Consider the following 16,603-nt stretch of genomic DNA (forward strand, 5'->3'; position numbering starts at 1 on the left):
ATCTGGTCCAGTGTGTCATTTAAAGCCATTGTTTCCTTGTTGATTTTCTGCTTAGATGATCTCCCCATTGTTGTAAGTGGGGTGTTGAAGTCCCCTACTATTATGGTATTGCTATCAATGAGTTTCCTTATGTTTGTGATTAATTGATTTATATATTTGGGTGCTTTCAAGTTGGGAGCATAAATATTTATAAGTTAGATGTTCTTGGTGGATAGACACATTAGTTATAATATGATGCCTTTCTTCATCTCTTGTTACAGTCTTTGTGTTAAAATCTAGTTTGTCTGATATAAGTATGGGTATTCTGGCTTTCTTTTGATGTCCATTAGCATGGTAGATGGTTCTCCATACCCTTACTTTCAATCTGCAGGTGTCTTTAGGTCTGAAATGAGTCTCTTGTAGGTAGCATATAGATGGATCTTGTTTTCTTATCCATTCTGATACCTGATGTCTTTTGATTGGAGCATTTGGTCTATTTACATTCAGAGTGATTATTTAAAGATATGAATTTAGTGCCATTGTGTTATCTGTAGAGTTGGTGTTTCTGATGATGGTCTCTGGTCCTTTCTAGTCTTTATTGCTTCTGATCTTTTTTGCTTTGTCTTTTCTCCAAAGAGTCCCCCTTAGAATTTCTTGCAGGGCTGGTTTAGTGGTCACAACAAACACCTTCAGTTTTTGTGTGTTGGGGAAAGTCTTTATCTTCCTATTTTGAATGACAGCCTTGGTGGATAAAGAATTCTTGGCTGCATATTTTGCCAATTCAGCACGTTGAATATATCCTGCCAATCCCTCCTGGCCTGCCGAGTTTCTGTGGATAGGTCTGCTACGAACCTGATCTGTCTTCCCTTGTAGGTTGACTACCCCACCCCCACCCCCGCCTTGCTGCTTTCTTAATTCATTCCTTGTCAATGTAATTTGTAAATTTGACTATGATATGTCTTGGTGAGGTAGGTTTTTGTTGAATTTAATAGGTCTTCTCTATGCTTCTTGGATTTTGATGTCTGTGTGCTACCCTTGATTAAGAAAGCTTTCTGCTATAATTTGCTCACATAAACCTTCTGCCCCATTTCTCTCTCTTCATCATCCTATGATTCGAATGTTATTCCTTTTTAATAAGTCACTGAGTTCTCTAAGTCTTGTATCATGATCTTTTGCCTTTGTTTCCATCTTTTTTCTGCTTCATTATTTTCCATAATTTTATCTTCTATCTCACTGATTTGCTGCTCTGCTTCATCCATCCTTGCTGTCAAGGCATTGATTTGATATTGCATCTCAGTTATAACATTTTAAATTTTGGCCTGACTAGACTTTCATTCTTTTATCTCCACAGAAAGGGATTCTCTGTTGTCTTCCATGCTTTTTTCAACCCTAGCTAGTATTATTATAATCATGGTTTTAAATTCTAGTTCAGACATCTTACATATATCTGTGTTGATTAAGTCCCTGGCCATCATTTCTTCCTGTTCTTTCTTTTAGGGTGAATTCTTCCATCTTGTCACTTTGGAGGAAGAAAAAAATTAATAAAAGAAGAAATAAAAATTTAAAAATTACAAACAAAACAAAATAAAATCAAATAAAGGAAGCTATATCCCTGGTGTGTTTCAGTCTGCTTGTTGAAAGAAGCTTGATAGAATACAGAAAAAAGAGAAAGGAAAGAAAAAAAAGTTTAAAAAAATTAAATAGTAAAGTAGAATAAAATAAAGAAAATAGAATTAAAGTTTTTAAAAAATTAAAAAAATAAAAAAGAATTTGCTCATTCTGTATCCAAGAAAGGGAAAAGAAAGGAAGAAAGAAAGAAAAAAACAAAGAAAACAATTTAAGCAAAAACATAAGCAAAGAAAATGAACAAATGAAGGAACCAGCAAATACAATGAAACCCAAATGAGGTTATACCCAGTTTTCCCTAGAACTGAATCTTTTTTTTTTTAATTTTTTTAACGTTTATTTATTTTTGAGACAGGGAGAGACAGCATGAACGGGGGAGGGTCAGAGAGAGAGGGAGACACAGAATCAGAAACAGGCTCCAGGCTCTGAGCTGTCAGCACAGAGCCTGATGCAGGGCTTGAACTCACGGATCGAGAGATCATGACCTGAGCTGAAGTCGGATGCTTAACCGACTGAGCCACCCAGGCGCCCCCTAGAACTGAATCTTTAAAGTACAGTATAGTCCATCGATGAAGCAGGTGGAAGGATTTGTGCTGGTCTTCTGGAGGATGTGCCTGGAGGTTGCAGTTGGGCAGGGCTTGGTGTAATGGTTCTGTTCTCCACTTGGTGGTGCTGCTTAGCTTACTGGAGTGGATCCGTGTGTTTGAGTGCAAGTGGGTGTACAGGCAGGGTGTGTGCAGGGATGAAAATGCCCCCACCCAGCTCCCTAGTCTCTAGCATAGGAACTTTGCACTCTCATAGACCTGTGATCAAGCACCCCTCCTCTGTCTCAGACCTCCGTCCATTCCAAGCTGTCCACCTGCCAGATGGTACCTCTCTCCAGAGTTTTATCTCAGATAGGTGTGTCTTCAAAACCCCACACTTCTGGGACCCCCACAGCTTGGTCCTGTGCTGATTCCCTGGGGGAGGGTCTTGCTGAACAATGGCCAGGTACCAGCCTGCCCCAGAAATGTTTGCACAATTGTGCAGTGGCAAAGGTTCAGAGTTTATGGCAATCACAACACATACCTGGTGCCAGGTCTCACTGGACTCTTGCATCTTTGTCCTGATACCAGCAAACATGGCTACTCTCTGGGGTCTACCGACACCTTTGCCCCCAGGGAAGCCATATGGCCTCTACCAAATGCACTCCAAGCAGGAGAACCACTTATTCCAATGTCGCACATGGACTCCTGAGACCATGATGCCTGCTGCTGGGGTTTCACCCTACTTCCTCACCAAAGCACCTGAGCTCTGAACCTTCAGACTCTGCACCCTACTGTTTATATACTGATGCTATTGAAATCCTCTCCTTTCTCCCCCACAATGGTTTTGGGAAACAGATTTCTTGTCCAGTCCCCTGCAAATGTTTTCACTCTTTCTCTCTTTTTTTCTAGCTACTTTTGGGGGAACTGCTTTTCTTTCATAACCTTGATGTACCACCTGCCCTTTTCTCTTTCTCTCTGTTCTCCCTCCACAAAAAGGGCTCCCTACCCTCACAGCTCTGTGGCTTTTCTCTCCCCCAATTCACCTCTCCACACCATGTACCTGCCAAGTTCTGTGGCTTAAGTTATGCAGAATGTTTCATTAATCCTCAGATCAGTTTCCTAGGTGTTCCAAATGGTTTGATGCTGATCTAGCTGTGTTTCAGTGACAAGACAAATTCAGGGTCCCCGAGGTGCTTTGCCATCTTAACACCTACATCTATTACTCTTTAAAAGGATAAGACTTTTTGTTAATGATGAAGAGACTCATGGGGCACCTGGGTGGCTCATTCGGTTAAGCATCTGACGTTGGCTCATGTCATGATCTCACAGTCCATGGGTTTGAGCCCCGTGTTGGGCTCTGTGCTGACAGCTCAGAGCCTGGAGCCTATTTCGGATTCTGTGTCTCCCTCTCTTTCTCTGCCCCTACCCCACTCTCACTCTGTCTCTTTCTCTCTCTCTCAAAAATAAATACACATTAAAAAATTTTTTTTAAATAATGAAGAGACTCATTGCTTATAAAACTTTCCACAGAGTATTCAAATTCATTTATTTGGGGCCTGAAACAATTCTATTTTAGTCCATTTGCTTCTTAATGAGTTTAAACAAGCTGCACTTCTTTAAAGCCAATAAAACATTAAAAAGTAAAAAAAAAAAACCAAAAACCCTACTAGTTCTCCAAACCATTTAGCATTCTGGTCCCTAAGAAATGTTTACCACCAATGCAAATCTCTAAATGGAATACCATCAACTCATAAAAATTATGTGACTAAGCATATATACTAGCAGGGAAAATTTTAAAAAAATAACAAAAACCAATATAACCAATAAAGTATATTAAAATAAGAATATGAATAGTACTACTTTTATTGTGGAGTTTAAACTACAGGGAAAAATGCAAATCCTATAATCCATACAAGAATCCATCCAATATCTACTGTAACTTATATAGTAGATAATGAATCTAACAGAGCTTGCTTGAAATATTTGGTGCCAACATTAGAAAGGCTCCATATATTCTACATCTTTGGGTCACCCATTGTACAACACATCTTTGCTTTTCCTATATTTTCACAATCCCAGTCACTACCTACCAAACACAATCACTACCTTAGTGTTCAAACACACAAGTTCACACTTAGTGTTCACATCAGGTGAGGGCAGGCCAACTGATCCAAATCTCCTTTAGCATCAGTTAACCATTGATAAGAACTATCAAGGTCAAGGGAACCTGGATGGCTTATGTGATTAAGCATGACTCTGGATCTCACCTCAGGTCATGGTCCCAGGGTCCTGGGATTGAGTCCCTCTTTGGGGCAGAGCCTGCTTGGGATTCTCTCCCTATCTCTCTACTCCTCCCCTGCTCTCTCTCTCTCTCTCAAAATAAATAAATAAACACTTAAAATAAAATAATAATAATAATAATAAATAAAAGGGAGGCAGATTGAAGAACTGTCAGCCTGCACTATTGCCATAGCACTGCTACAGACTTACTAATAAGCATCATTCTTTCCCCTCTATGTAATTCTTTGTAAAGACACAAAATTGTTTTGTATTCATGTCCACTTATCTCACTGTGTACTACAACAAATCACCTTTCTCTTGAGGTATAAAATATGACCCACCTGAGTAGTGTTTAAGCATTTTTAAGCATAACTTTAAAACTTTTCTTAAAAAAATATTCCATCCTCCTGAAAATAAAAGGACTACTTTTACGCAGCTTTGGCATAACAGATAATAAAACTTCCGGTGGGTCCAGGGGATGTGGACACTGACTGGATCACAGAAGCATGGCAGCTACTTTCCTATCTAATCAACACCTCCAAGGATGGTGTCCCTTGGAAACGGGGAAGACATACACTTTCCCTTGCCCCCACCCACAGTGGAGATGTCGAAGGGTAACAATTCTCCAGAATGGTCAGCATCCTCTTACAGCATTCAATAACTATCATTATTTATTCTTATAATTTGGATGTAATAATATCTTGCTTTACTAACTACCATTTGTCAACTGAGAAAAGAGGCAGAACTGAAGTAAAATAGAAACATTTATTTAGGGTCTTATAATTGCAATTTGAAGCACAGATTCAGGTAGCAACCCAAATTGTGTCCCTTTAGGGAACAAAAGTTAAGGGCTCTTAAAGACAAAAGGAAATGCTTGTATACGTTTTTTACAAATAATTGTGATTGGTATTGCTGGCAGAAAACTAATCTCAGCTAAACAGAATTAAGACGATCACTGAGCAAAAGTCCATTACGTTTGCAAGTTGCAGGTGTTTCTGAAGAATCCCTGGAGTATTCATAGTTTGGTTCTGTTCAAAGGTTCATGGTCCACCCACTGAGGACATTAATAAGGCCCACCTCCTTAATGGCCTCCTGGCTCCATTTTAAAATCCCTTGACATAAATCACCCCATTTTGTTTCACCTTTCACTCATTTCAAATGATAAGAAGGCATATTTGCCACATATTTATACTTCTAATATAAAAAAGACAGGATATTTTTATTAAACAATTTTTAAAGTTTATTTATTCTGAGAGAGAAAAAGAGAGCACAGGAAAGGTAGAGAGAGAATGATAGAGAGAGAATCCCAAGCAGGGTACACGCTGTCAGCATAGAGCCTGCACTGGGCTCAAACTCATGAACTGAGAGATCATGACCTGAGCCAAAACCAAGAGTCAGACACTTAACTGACTGAGCCACCCAGGTGCCCCAAAACTTAGAATGTTTTCAGTCACTAAAATTGTATCCTATAGCTATCAGGTCACAGGCAATACTTGTTTCTTCCTAATGGTCCCTTAATGCTAAATTTTATTAACATTAGATTATTACTTGTAATGCAAAAGCAGGGATGAACAGAGTAGTACAATTTTCTATTTCCTTTATCTCTTCTTTTATTGCCAATAAATTTGTATTTAGGAACCCAGTTACTATATTACCATTGCTATTTCAAAATCAGTTGACAAAAATAGAAATAGATGTAGTCTCCACACAAGTTCTATCAAAGTATCATTCTATCTTCACCATTGATTAAATCACACTTCAATCAAAATAACTAATTTCAACTAACCAAAACTGTTAGTAATTTTCTACCTTAAATTCAACTAGTGTTAGTTACCAGTATAAAGCCTAGACACCCAAGTTGGCTGTTTAAAATAACGGTAAACAAGATGGCTAACTGACACATGAAAATATGCTCAACATCACTCATCATCAGGGAAATACAAATCAAAACCACAATGAGATACCACCTCACACCTGTCAGAATGGTTAACATTAACAGCTCAGGCAACAACAGATGTTGGCGAGGATGTGGAGAAAGAGAATCTCTTTTGTGCTGCTGATGGGAATGCAAACTGGTACAGCCACTCTGGAAAATGGAAAAGAGGTTCCTCAAAAAATTAAAAATAGAACTACCCTACAACCCAGCAATTGCACTACTGGGTGTTTATCCAAGGGATACAGGTGTGCCGGTTTGAATGGGCACATGCACCCCAATGTTGCTAGCAGCGCTAGTGACAATAGCCAAAGTATGGAAAGAGCCCAAATGTCCATCGACGGGTGAATGAATAAAGAAGATGTATATATATACAATGGAGTATTACTTGGCAATCAAAAAGAATGAAATCTTGCCATTTGCAACTACATGGATGGAACTGGAGGGTATTATGCTAAAGGAAATAGAGAAAGACAAATATCATATGGCTTGGAACTGGAGGGTATTGTGCTAAGCGAAATTATCCAGAGAAAGACAAATATATGACTTCACTCTTATGAGGAATTTAAGATACAAAACAGATGAACATAAGGGACAGGAAGCAAAAGTAATATAAAAACAGGGAGAGTGACAAAACCTAAGATACTCTTAAATACAGAGAACAAACAGATGCTTGCTGGAGGGGTTGTGGGAGGAGGGATAGTCTAAATGGTAAGGGGCATTAAGGAATCTACTCCTGAAATCATTGTAGCACCACATGCTAACTAACTTGGATGTAAATTAAACAATAAATAAATTTTAAAAAAGATTATTCCTGTTCAGATGACTCACCTAAAGAAAAATAAACAAATAAATAAAAATAAAAAATAATGGTAAACAAGTATTCCTAAAGACCTCAGTATACTTAGTGCCCATCCTACTGCCTGGCACACAGCAAGCACTGAGTAGATGGGTGTGGGTTGGCTGACAGAGAGCAAATGATGAATGGACAGAATCAGGTAAGCAGGTGAGGAGGAAGAAAAAGCAGAAGGAGGTGAGAAAGAAGACCCAAAGGGTCCTTAAATCCAAGAAGCATATGTGAAATGATACAGGTAGTAAGTATGGAGACATGCAGACGGGGCCAGTTAGGTCTAGCTAGTAAAGATATGAGAGGATATAGGAGTTCAGTCAGCCTTCTCAGACACTAAACCAGGAGAGACAAGTAGTGTGCTTCAAGAGTGTCTGCACTGTGTCAGCCAGCAGAGTTTGGCTGCTGTGCCCTCCAGACCTGTTGGGCTCAGGCCAGTCTTCCCAACCTGTAGAACCCCCACAGTGGGCAGTGCCCACTGCCTGAAAATCTTTCTGAAATGGCACCTTTAAACTGACACAGTTACCCCCCACTTGGACTGGCTGCCTGATGGGGTCCCAGGCTTACCAGTAATCAAGGCTATCAGCTGTTACCAGAAGGTATCTCAATCCATTTCACACTGCCATGAGAAGGCAGTCCATATTCCTCCAGTTGTGTCATCAGGGGGAATATGCACATTTGTGCAGATTAGCACTTAGAATTAGGCAGTGGTCAGGTCCCCCAAGTAACTCGCTAATGGAACCTAGCCTCTCCCTACAGATGCCCTGGTTCAGATCCCAGACTCCCCTGACCTGTGCCACCCATGCATATGTAGCATGTATTCTGTCAGCTGTCCTTTAGCTCTTGGGGCCCTCCAGGTCTGTTGGGCCAAAGCTGGTCCCCAAAACTTGCATATCATTCATGGTGGACAGTGCTCATTTCCTAAAAATCTTCCTGAGATGGCAGCTTTAAACTGGAGACTGTCAGTACCCATTTGGACTGGCTGCCTGATGGTGTCCTGGGCTTACCTACAGTAATCAAGTCTCCCTGGTATGCCTTAATAAAGGATGACCCAGCTAACTGGCTGTGCTGATGCTGGCAATGCAGTACAATTTCTTCCATCCCAGCCTTCAGCGGTAATATGCACATGTGTGGAGAGTAGAGCTTGCAGTTAGGCACACTCTTGGCCTTGCAAGAGCTGGATCCTGAGACCTGGCCTCTATAGACCCTTGCCTGTTCCAGATCCCTGCCAGCCCTAATGCTCAGTATACACTCCTTCAGCAGGTCTTGGACACTGGGGACCTCCAGGCCTGGGGAGTTGATGCCTGGCTCCAAATGACTGCATGGTCTATAGGGTGGTGGAAGCCCAGCCACTCAAATCACTCAGGCAGCAGTTGTAAATTGGTGACAGTCGGTCCTGTTAAGGTTCCAGGTGTCTCTTATTGGAGGATTCACCAATAAGAGGATTCCTGCCTCACATTAAGAAGTCCACTATCCTCCAGCTCTGCCTACAGGGGAAATGGGCACATTTGTCCATCCTAGGGCTTGTGAATGGGCGTACCCCTTGTTCCCCCAAAGCTATCTCCTGTGACCTGCAATCTGCAGACTCTTGCCCTGTTCCAGCTCCCTGGCAACCCAGACCTGCATAAACCACTATGCTCTGTTCATGTTCCTTCAGGAGGTCTTGGTTAGATAAGGTGCTCCACTCCTGTGCATCCAGGGCCTGAATCCAAACACCTGCATAGTGGTGTAGTGGGAGCTCACCTCCCCAAAATTTTTCTGAGGCAGTGAAACTGCAAATTTGCCACAGTCAGTCCCCATTTGGACCTGCAGCCTGATCTGGTCCCAGGTGTCCCTGTACCACGGCTCCCGGGTGTCAGTTATTAGAGGAAATAACAGCCAGCCACCCAGTCCTGATCTGAATAGTCACTGCTAAGGTGGAAGATGCTGGGCTTCCAGGTTAGAAAAGGGTTTCACAGGTCAAGCAGGCCTATGTCTGTGCCTCATTCACATACGAAGTTTGAGCCCTGTGGTCAGAAAAAAAAGTCATCTCCCAGCCCAAGTGATGTCCATGGCTACGTCTGCCTTCTCCCAGGCCATGCAAAAGGGACCAAGGCTTGAGTGCTCATCCAAGGCTTGTCACTAACTGGCCCTGTGGCTTTGGCTGGCCCCTCAGTCTCTGTGAACCCACCACCCCTCATCTGTAGGAGGTGGCATTAGACTCAGGGGATCTCTGAGCGCCCAGCTGCCTTGCCCCTCCCTCTCCTCATTAAGTGAGCTGGACATGAACTTCACAGGGGACTTCTCTGCACCGTGACCTCTCTGTCCTACAACAGGCTGTTTCTACATGTGCATGTTTCATGCTAGGCGCTTCTGTTCCTGGGAGTTCAAAGAAGCCATCATTTTGCTCTAAGTGAACTGGGGAGTGAACTGGCTTCCGAAGGGGGAGTGTGGGATCCGGGCAGTGGCTCTGAGCAGGGCCATCATTACCTGAGGTGGTGGAGAAGCTTTCACTCTAACCCAGTGGCACCAGAGGCTCCTCAGGACGGCAGCCCCTCCCCTCAGCTCATCCTCCTGACGGGCTGTCACTGAGCACCTGGCCCTGCGACCACCCAGCTCTCACTGCAGCTCAAGGAGCCACCAGCAGGGCCTGACAATGGACTCACCCTGTTGCATTTTTGTCTCCAGGTGAAGTCCCCGAGGGCTCTGCCAGGTACCCAGTCTTGTGACCCTTGCCTTCCAGGAGTCACTCAAGAGGAGAAGCCTCCAAAGGTCCTTCAGGCAGCAGGAAGGATGGGCCCGTCCCCTTGTTGTGCAGATCCCACCTGCTGAGGAGACCTGGGCCCCACTCCTCCACACCTGCTGGAGGGTCCAGGAGTCACAGGTGTGGCCTGGTGCAGGAGGGCGAAAGGCAGAGAGCCTCTCCTACAGTTAAGGACACCATCAGCCAGGGTGTGCTTGGTCCAGTCATGAGCAAAACATACATATGAATAGACACTTTTCCAAAGAAGACATCCAGAAGGCTAACAGACACATGAAAACATGCTCAACATCACTTATTATCAGGGAAATACAAATCAAAACCATGATGAGATATCACCTCACACCTGTCAGAATGGCTAAAATTAACAACACAAGAAACAACAGGTGTTGGTGAGGATGCGGAGAAAGTGGAACCCTCTTGCACTGTTGGGAATGCAAACTGGTGCAGCCGCTCTGGAAAACAGTATGGAGGTTCCTCAAAAAGTTAAAAATAGAGATACCCTATGATCTGGAAAAATAGAGCTATACCTATGAACTATTAGGTATTTAACCAAAGAATATAAAATTACAGATTTGAAGGGGTATATGCACCCCAATATTTACGGCAGCATTATTAACAATAGCCAAACTATGGAGAGAGCCCAAATGTCCATCTACTGATGAATGGCTAAAGAAGATGTGGTGTGTGTGTGTGTGTGTGTAATGTAGCCATCAAAAAGGATGAAATCTTGCCAATTGTAACAAAGTGGATGGAGCTAAGTGAAATAAATCAATGAGAGAAAGACAAATACCATATGATTTCAATCATATATGGAATTTAAGAAACAAAACAGGGAAACATGGGAAGCGGGGGAAGAGAAGAAAAAGAAACAAGCCACAAGAGACTCTTAACAATAGAGAACAAACAGGGTTGATGGAAGGAGGTGGTGTGGGAGATGGGATAGATGGGTGACGGGTATAAAGGAGGGCACTTGGGATGAACACTGGGAGTCCCTTTTGCTGTATGATGTAACATATTCACAGGTCCTGGGATGAGACTGGGGACCTCCTAGGCAGGGGGCATCATTCTGCCAACCACCACACTATCAACTCAGGTGACAACTAATGTTGGATGCCCCCTACCCCCAAATCTTTTCTTTTCTAAGTTTTTAAAAAAAATTCTTATTTATTTTTGAGAGAAACAGAGACAGCACGAGTGGAGAAGGGGCAGTAAGAGATGGAGACAGAGAATCCCAAGCAGGCTCCACACTGTCAGTATAGAGCCAGATGCTGGGCTCGAACTTACAAAACCGTGAGATCATGACGTGAGCCAAAAGCAAGAGTCCAACACTTAACTAACTGGGCCAGCCAGGCGCCCTTTTCTAATTTCAGCAATTTAGTAAAAGTCAAATACACGTCAAGGCACAAGGGAGACAAAGGCAAATCAGAAACCAGAGCGCGGACAGGACCATGAAATTGCCCCAGGACTAGACTCTTCCGAGTAGGTGTGAGAGGGCGGGCCTACGCCGGCAGATTCCATCTTGTTCTGTGTCCTTCACCTTGACCACACCTCCTCCCCTTGAGTAAACCCTCCCTCACCTGCCTAACAGGACTCAGACCCTTCCCCAGGACCCTTCCCCAGCCAATCAGCTGAGGCCATAGCCATTACCTCACCAACTGCCCCCAGGCCCCAATAAAACCTTTGTCCTTTTGAAACTCCCTCTCTTTCCCCGGTATCTCACCGCTGCGTCAGTGCAGGTAGGGGATTGAGCTCGAGCTAGCTCGAATAAAGGCTCTTTGCTTTTGCATCGGACTCGGCTCCCTAGTGGTCTTTGGGGATCACAAATTCTGGGCATAACAGGTGCTGCTTTGTTTTCCAGACCTGGCTTTTCCCCACGGAAGGCGGACTTTGCTGGCGGAAATCTCCAAAGGGAAGCGCGCAGCGGGGGAGGAAGGGAAGGCGGAGGCAGAGTGGGGCGCCGGGACCCCACTAACCTCTGCTGTGACCCCTGGGGGCGGGGGAGGGTCTAAGTGAGTTCAAGGCAGGTTTTCGTGGACCCTCCCTCGCCTCAACCTAGGGATCCTGGTGCGCCTCCCCCTTGCGGCCACGAGGGGGCGCCGCGGCCCCGCCCCGCGAACGCACCTGTGCAGAAGCAGGCCGCTGCAGTTCTCAGCCCGCAGGTGTGGGTTCGCGCGCCCAGAGCTGCCAGACGTTCGGTTCCCCCAGCGCGGGTGTCCAGGCACGGGGGGGGGGGGGGGGGGGCGCGGGGGGACTGGCTTGGGGGCTGAGCCCCTCAGGTGGAGTCATCGCATTGTGTCTCCTTCAAACCGGGCTCTGAGCAGAGAGAGAGCGCGAGGTGTGTGGGCGCTTCTCCAGCTGGGGGACGTCCTCCCTCGTGTTTCTCTCAGGCGAGCGCAGTCGGCCTGGTGCTGGGCGCCGCGTGAGCGCCCCGACGGGCGGAGGGGGCGGGGCGGGAGCTGCTGGGAGAGGGAAGACGAGCTGTAAGCAAATCATTGTGGAGGGGAGAAGTCGGAGGAGACCCGCAAGGAGAGGAAGGAGGCGGGGGGGGGGGGGGGGGGAGGAGAAGCATCAGAGTTGAGATCCCGGTGGGAGGGGAGCTGGGGTCAGGGAGACCGGGTGTGTAGAGCTGGGTGGTGCGGAGAGGGGCGGGGAGAGAAACGGTGGTTGTATTCTGAACGGGGCGTGGCCTTATGTAAATGAGGCCGCGGTGGGTGCCGTTCCGGGAGGTAGAATTCCACAGGCTGTGGAAATGCCCGAGGGGTTGCTCGGCTTGTCTGAGGAAAACGTGTGTGGGGTGAGAATGGCTGAGACGAGAGTGGGTGCAGAGGGTTTGGGGGTGCGGGGAGGCAAGTGACCGTGTCACAGTGTGAGGCCTGTGAGGCTGTATTGGGGCGGGTTGAGAACACAGCACATTTTCTTGGTAAGAGATAGCGAATCCAAGAACGTGATACTTCCCAGAGTGAGGCTTTTTCAGTGCATTTTGGACTTCGTTTTCCTGCGTTGTTTCCTAAATGTGGAACTGTCCCAATTGCATTCGCGCTTTCTTATGGTAATCGGTGTTTAAAATGTCTGATGCGTTTTGGTGTTTGTTTTGCCGTTTGTTTGGTTTGTTCTTTTAATTCAAATGTTTTACCTCCTAGTGTCGGAGATTCTTAGTGAGTAAGCACCAAAATGGTCCTTCTCCTCTACTTTTGTTCACTTGTTCGCTTACTTTTAGTTTGTGATTCATTTTCAATTTCTCACTTGCTTTATGTAGAGGATAATTTAGAGTAACGTTCAGGACGGAGTTTGTATTTAAATGATTCAAGTTCGTTTCAACCTTGTCTTTGGTAAGGAGATTTTACATTTTTGCATATTTATTTTTGGGGGTAGTGGTGCTGGCTGGCCCAATGCGCGGGTGCGGGTCAGTTTTAGGGTTGGAAGTAAGGAGCCAAACGTTTGGCGGGGGGGTGGTGGGGGGGTGGTCAGGCTGAACCACGTCTCAGGATCCCCTCCTACAGCTCCATCCCGGGGTGGAAATGTCATGGGGAAAATGTGGCTTCCACGGGGAGATCTTTCCCGTTGGTCACTGGCCCCCATCCGATCTTTCAGACATCCTTAGGGCCAGAGCCCTGGCCAGAGTTAGGGTTAGGTCCCAGGAGGCCCCAGGCGCCGAACCTCCTCAGTGCAGTGGTCTTCCCGGGGGGCTGAGTGGAGGACACATGGGAGGTTGCGGGTCAGGCTTTGTCTCCGCCCTCAAGCGCCCATCTAGAGTGTGGGTCACGCTAGGTCGGGCCTCATTTTCCTCCTGGCGCGGTCTACGACCTTGCTTTGGAAATGTCATGGAGATCTTCCCAATTCCACGCTGAATCATCCCGCGCTGGTTTTGGGGGGAAGGGGTAGGGAGAGCGACTGGGGAAGAGGGGAGGGGGAAGAGAGGCCTGTTGCGTCATGAATGGGGCGTGACCTTATGTAAATCAGGTGGTTCTGGGGGGGTAGAATTCCTGGGGCTGTGGAAGTCCCAGAGCTGTTGCTTGGGTTGTCTGAGGAAGACTTGTGTGGGGTGAGGATGGTTGAGATGGGAGTGGGTGCAGAGGGTTTTGGGGTGCAGGGAGGCAAGTGACCGTGTGTGTTCAGTGTCAGGCATGTGAGGCTATGGGGGTGGGAGGAAATTGCGGTTATGCTATCCAGTCAGGACAGATACTACCTCTAGAGGTAGTTTTTCTGTGTTTCTCCATTGCGTTTTGTTGTGCCAGTTAATTCCCTAAAGGTGGGCAACTTGGTTGTGTGTCTTGTGACAGAAGTGTGCTGAGTTTATGCTTTTTTTTTTTTTTTTTTTTTTTTTTGGTTGTTAGGGATTTGGAGATCAAACTTGGTTCTGTAAAGTTGTTGAATTTCTTTGTTCTGTTTTATTTTAATAAAAATAAAGCCTTTGGGTATATATAGCTCTTCCCCCCTTTTTTCTTTTTGTAGTTTTCTAATTACTTTTTGACAGTAAAGAAAACGGGTTCACTTTTAGGAGGAAAGAAAGTGTAACTTTGGTGAAGTTGTTGTGTGTCTCTTCCCAGAGAAGAGAAGTTAGTTGGGGTTGGCTGTTACCTGTACAACAATCCCCAGAAAACTCAAGACAAAACCCAGACTTCCCATCAGGCCACAGCATTTGTCTTGGGCCTTCCTTAAAAGACTTTCAGGAGAATACGATTTAATGAGATTGACACACCTCTAAAGAGGTATGGCAACTCTGGCCACATGGACAAAGGATGGGTTTTCACCATCAGCTCTGGGACAAAAGGTGGTGGGCCCTGTGCTTGCTCTCAAGCTTAAGTAAAAACTGTCCTTACAACCCTGCATTGATTTGTAAATATATGTTTTAAGGGTTTTCTGGCTTTACGTTTTCACTGGGGCTGTGGCTTTTACTCTGTAAAAGTCTCTACTGAGAATTTACATTGATGGTTTCCAACTTTGGTTTTCACTTAGGGGAACCACACCATTATGGACTCACAGAAACTGGATTTACTCTCTTGTCTATAACAACAACAAAACCACACAAGATATACAAAATGCAGATTTCCAAGAGACTGGGCATCAGGCAAAAGAGGACGGCAATTCCAGACACTTGGAAACACACAGGTCAGCCAAGCCCTACACAACATATGTGCTGCCTTGAGAGAGTTTCCAAGTAAGGTGCAGGGAGGGGAAACTGAAGAGGAGCCCAGTGTACTAAGTGGAGTTGAGGACACTGAGCTGCGAGTCCACAGGACGATGTGGTGGGGAGGGCAGAGCTGTGAAAGTCAATTAGCAAGAGCTGTTGGGGGGCCCTAAGTGTGCAGCACAGTCCTGCTCTGTGCCTCCATGGGCGCCAACTCCAGCAAGTCAGGGAGCAATCTTGTGAAAGGATTAGAGGGAACAGAGCCTGTACATCAGCACTGGAAATACAGCCTGTTGCCAACAGATAGACTGGAAAAAGTAACCCCCCTCACTCACGAGGCAGGAGGACTCAGGGAGGTCTTGCCACAGGGTTGGGAACTCCTAATTAGCCCTCTGCTGAGCACTGCTCAGGACCACTGAAAAATCATTAAAGTAACACCAGACATGATCAAACTGTTCCCAAGTAACTGAAATGCATCCTTGATCAAAGCTCAGGATTATAGAAAACACAAAAATATCCAGCAACCAAACAAGGTAACATTCCCACTGGCCATTCCATCCAAGATTTTGAGGTGTGCAGAGCAACAGGGGAAATGACCCTTAATGAGGAGACAGATCAATCATCTGAAAATGACCCAAAGCTGACACAGGTATGAGAATCACCAGAGGAGGACATTAAGGTGTTTCTTATAATTGTATTCCATCAGTTCAGAATGTTCAACAGGTAAATGGAAAGTGTGAAAAAGACCCAATCTCATGTTAAGCGATGAAAACCACAATGCCTGAAGAGAAGTGTACTGCAAGGGGTTGACAGCAATAGAAAATGCAGAAGAAAGACATTTCATAGGACTTGTTTTGAATCTGCAGGCCTTGTCGATTAGTATTGCCCCCTTCACTCCATTAGAAAACACAGAAGAAAAACATTTCATAGGACTTGTTTTGAATCTGTAGACCCCGTTGGTTAGTATTGCCGCCTTCACTCCATAAAATCTAATCCGTGAACACAGGATGTCTTGCTATTTCTTTAGTTTTCTCTAATCTCTTACAGCAGTGTTGTATAGTTTTCACTGTAAAAGTCTTTGCTTCCTTGAATCAGTTCATTTATAGATATTTTATTGTTTGGGGTGCTATTGTAAGTGCAATTGTTTTCTTAATTTCCTTTTCAAATTGGTCTTTGTTGGTGTAGAGAAACACAACTGATTTTTGTCTATCTTGTCCTCTGCAACTTTATAGAATTAGTTTATTGACTCTAGCATTTTTGTTTGTGAAGTACTTGGGATTTTTCTCTAGATAGGAGGATGCCTTCCACAAATAGAAATAATTTTATTTATTCCTTTCCACACTATTTTTGCTCAACTTCAATTCTGAAAGATATTTGGGCTGGGTGTGGAAGCCAACAACCGCCACAGGCCACCCCTGGATTTTTGGGACCGAGATGAGCAGTGACAGGAGGTTGCCTATTTTGGGTCACCTCAGCCCGGGGTCTTGGATGAGCACACACAGCCTGGCCAGGGAAATAAGAGTCCTTGTTCTTTGCAACC

At 45.0% G+C, this 16,603-nt stretch overlaps 1 long non-coding RNA gene across 1 annotated transcript; it reads left to right on the forward strand.

The window, feature by feature from the left end:
• The first annotated feature begins 13,942 nt into the window (after window positions 1-13,942).
• On the forward strand, window positions 13,943-14,964 carry LOC125173528 (uncharacterized). Its single transcript, XR_007155069.1, has 2 exons — window positions 13,943-13,977; window positions 14,892-14,964. It is a non-coding gene; the product is annotated as an uncharacterized LOC125173528 (long non-coding RNA).
• The last annotated feature ends 1,639 nt before the right edge of the window (window positions 14,965-16,603 follow it).

This window comes from Prionailurus viverrinus, chromosome C1, assembly GCF_022837055.1.
Source record: "Prionailurus viverrinus isolate Anna chromosome C1, UM_Priviv_1.0, whole genome shotgun sequence".
Classification (NCBI taxonomy): Eukaryota; Metazoa; Chordata; class Mammalia; order Carnivora; family Felidae; genus Prionailurus; species Prionailurus viverrinus.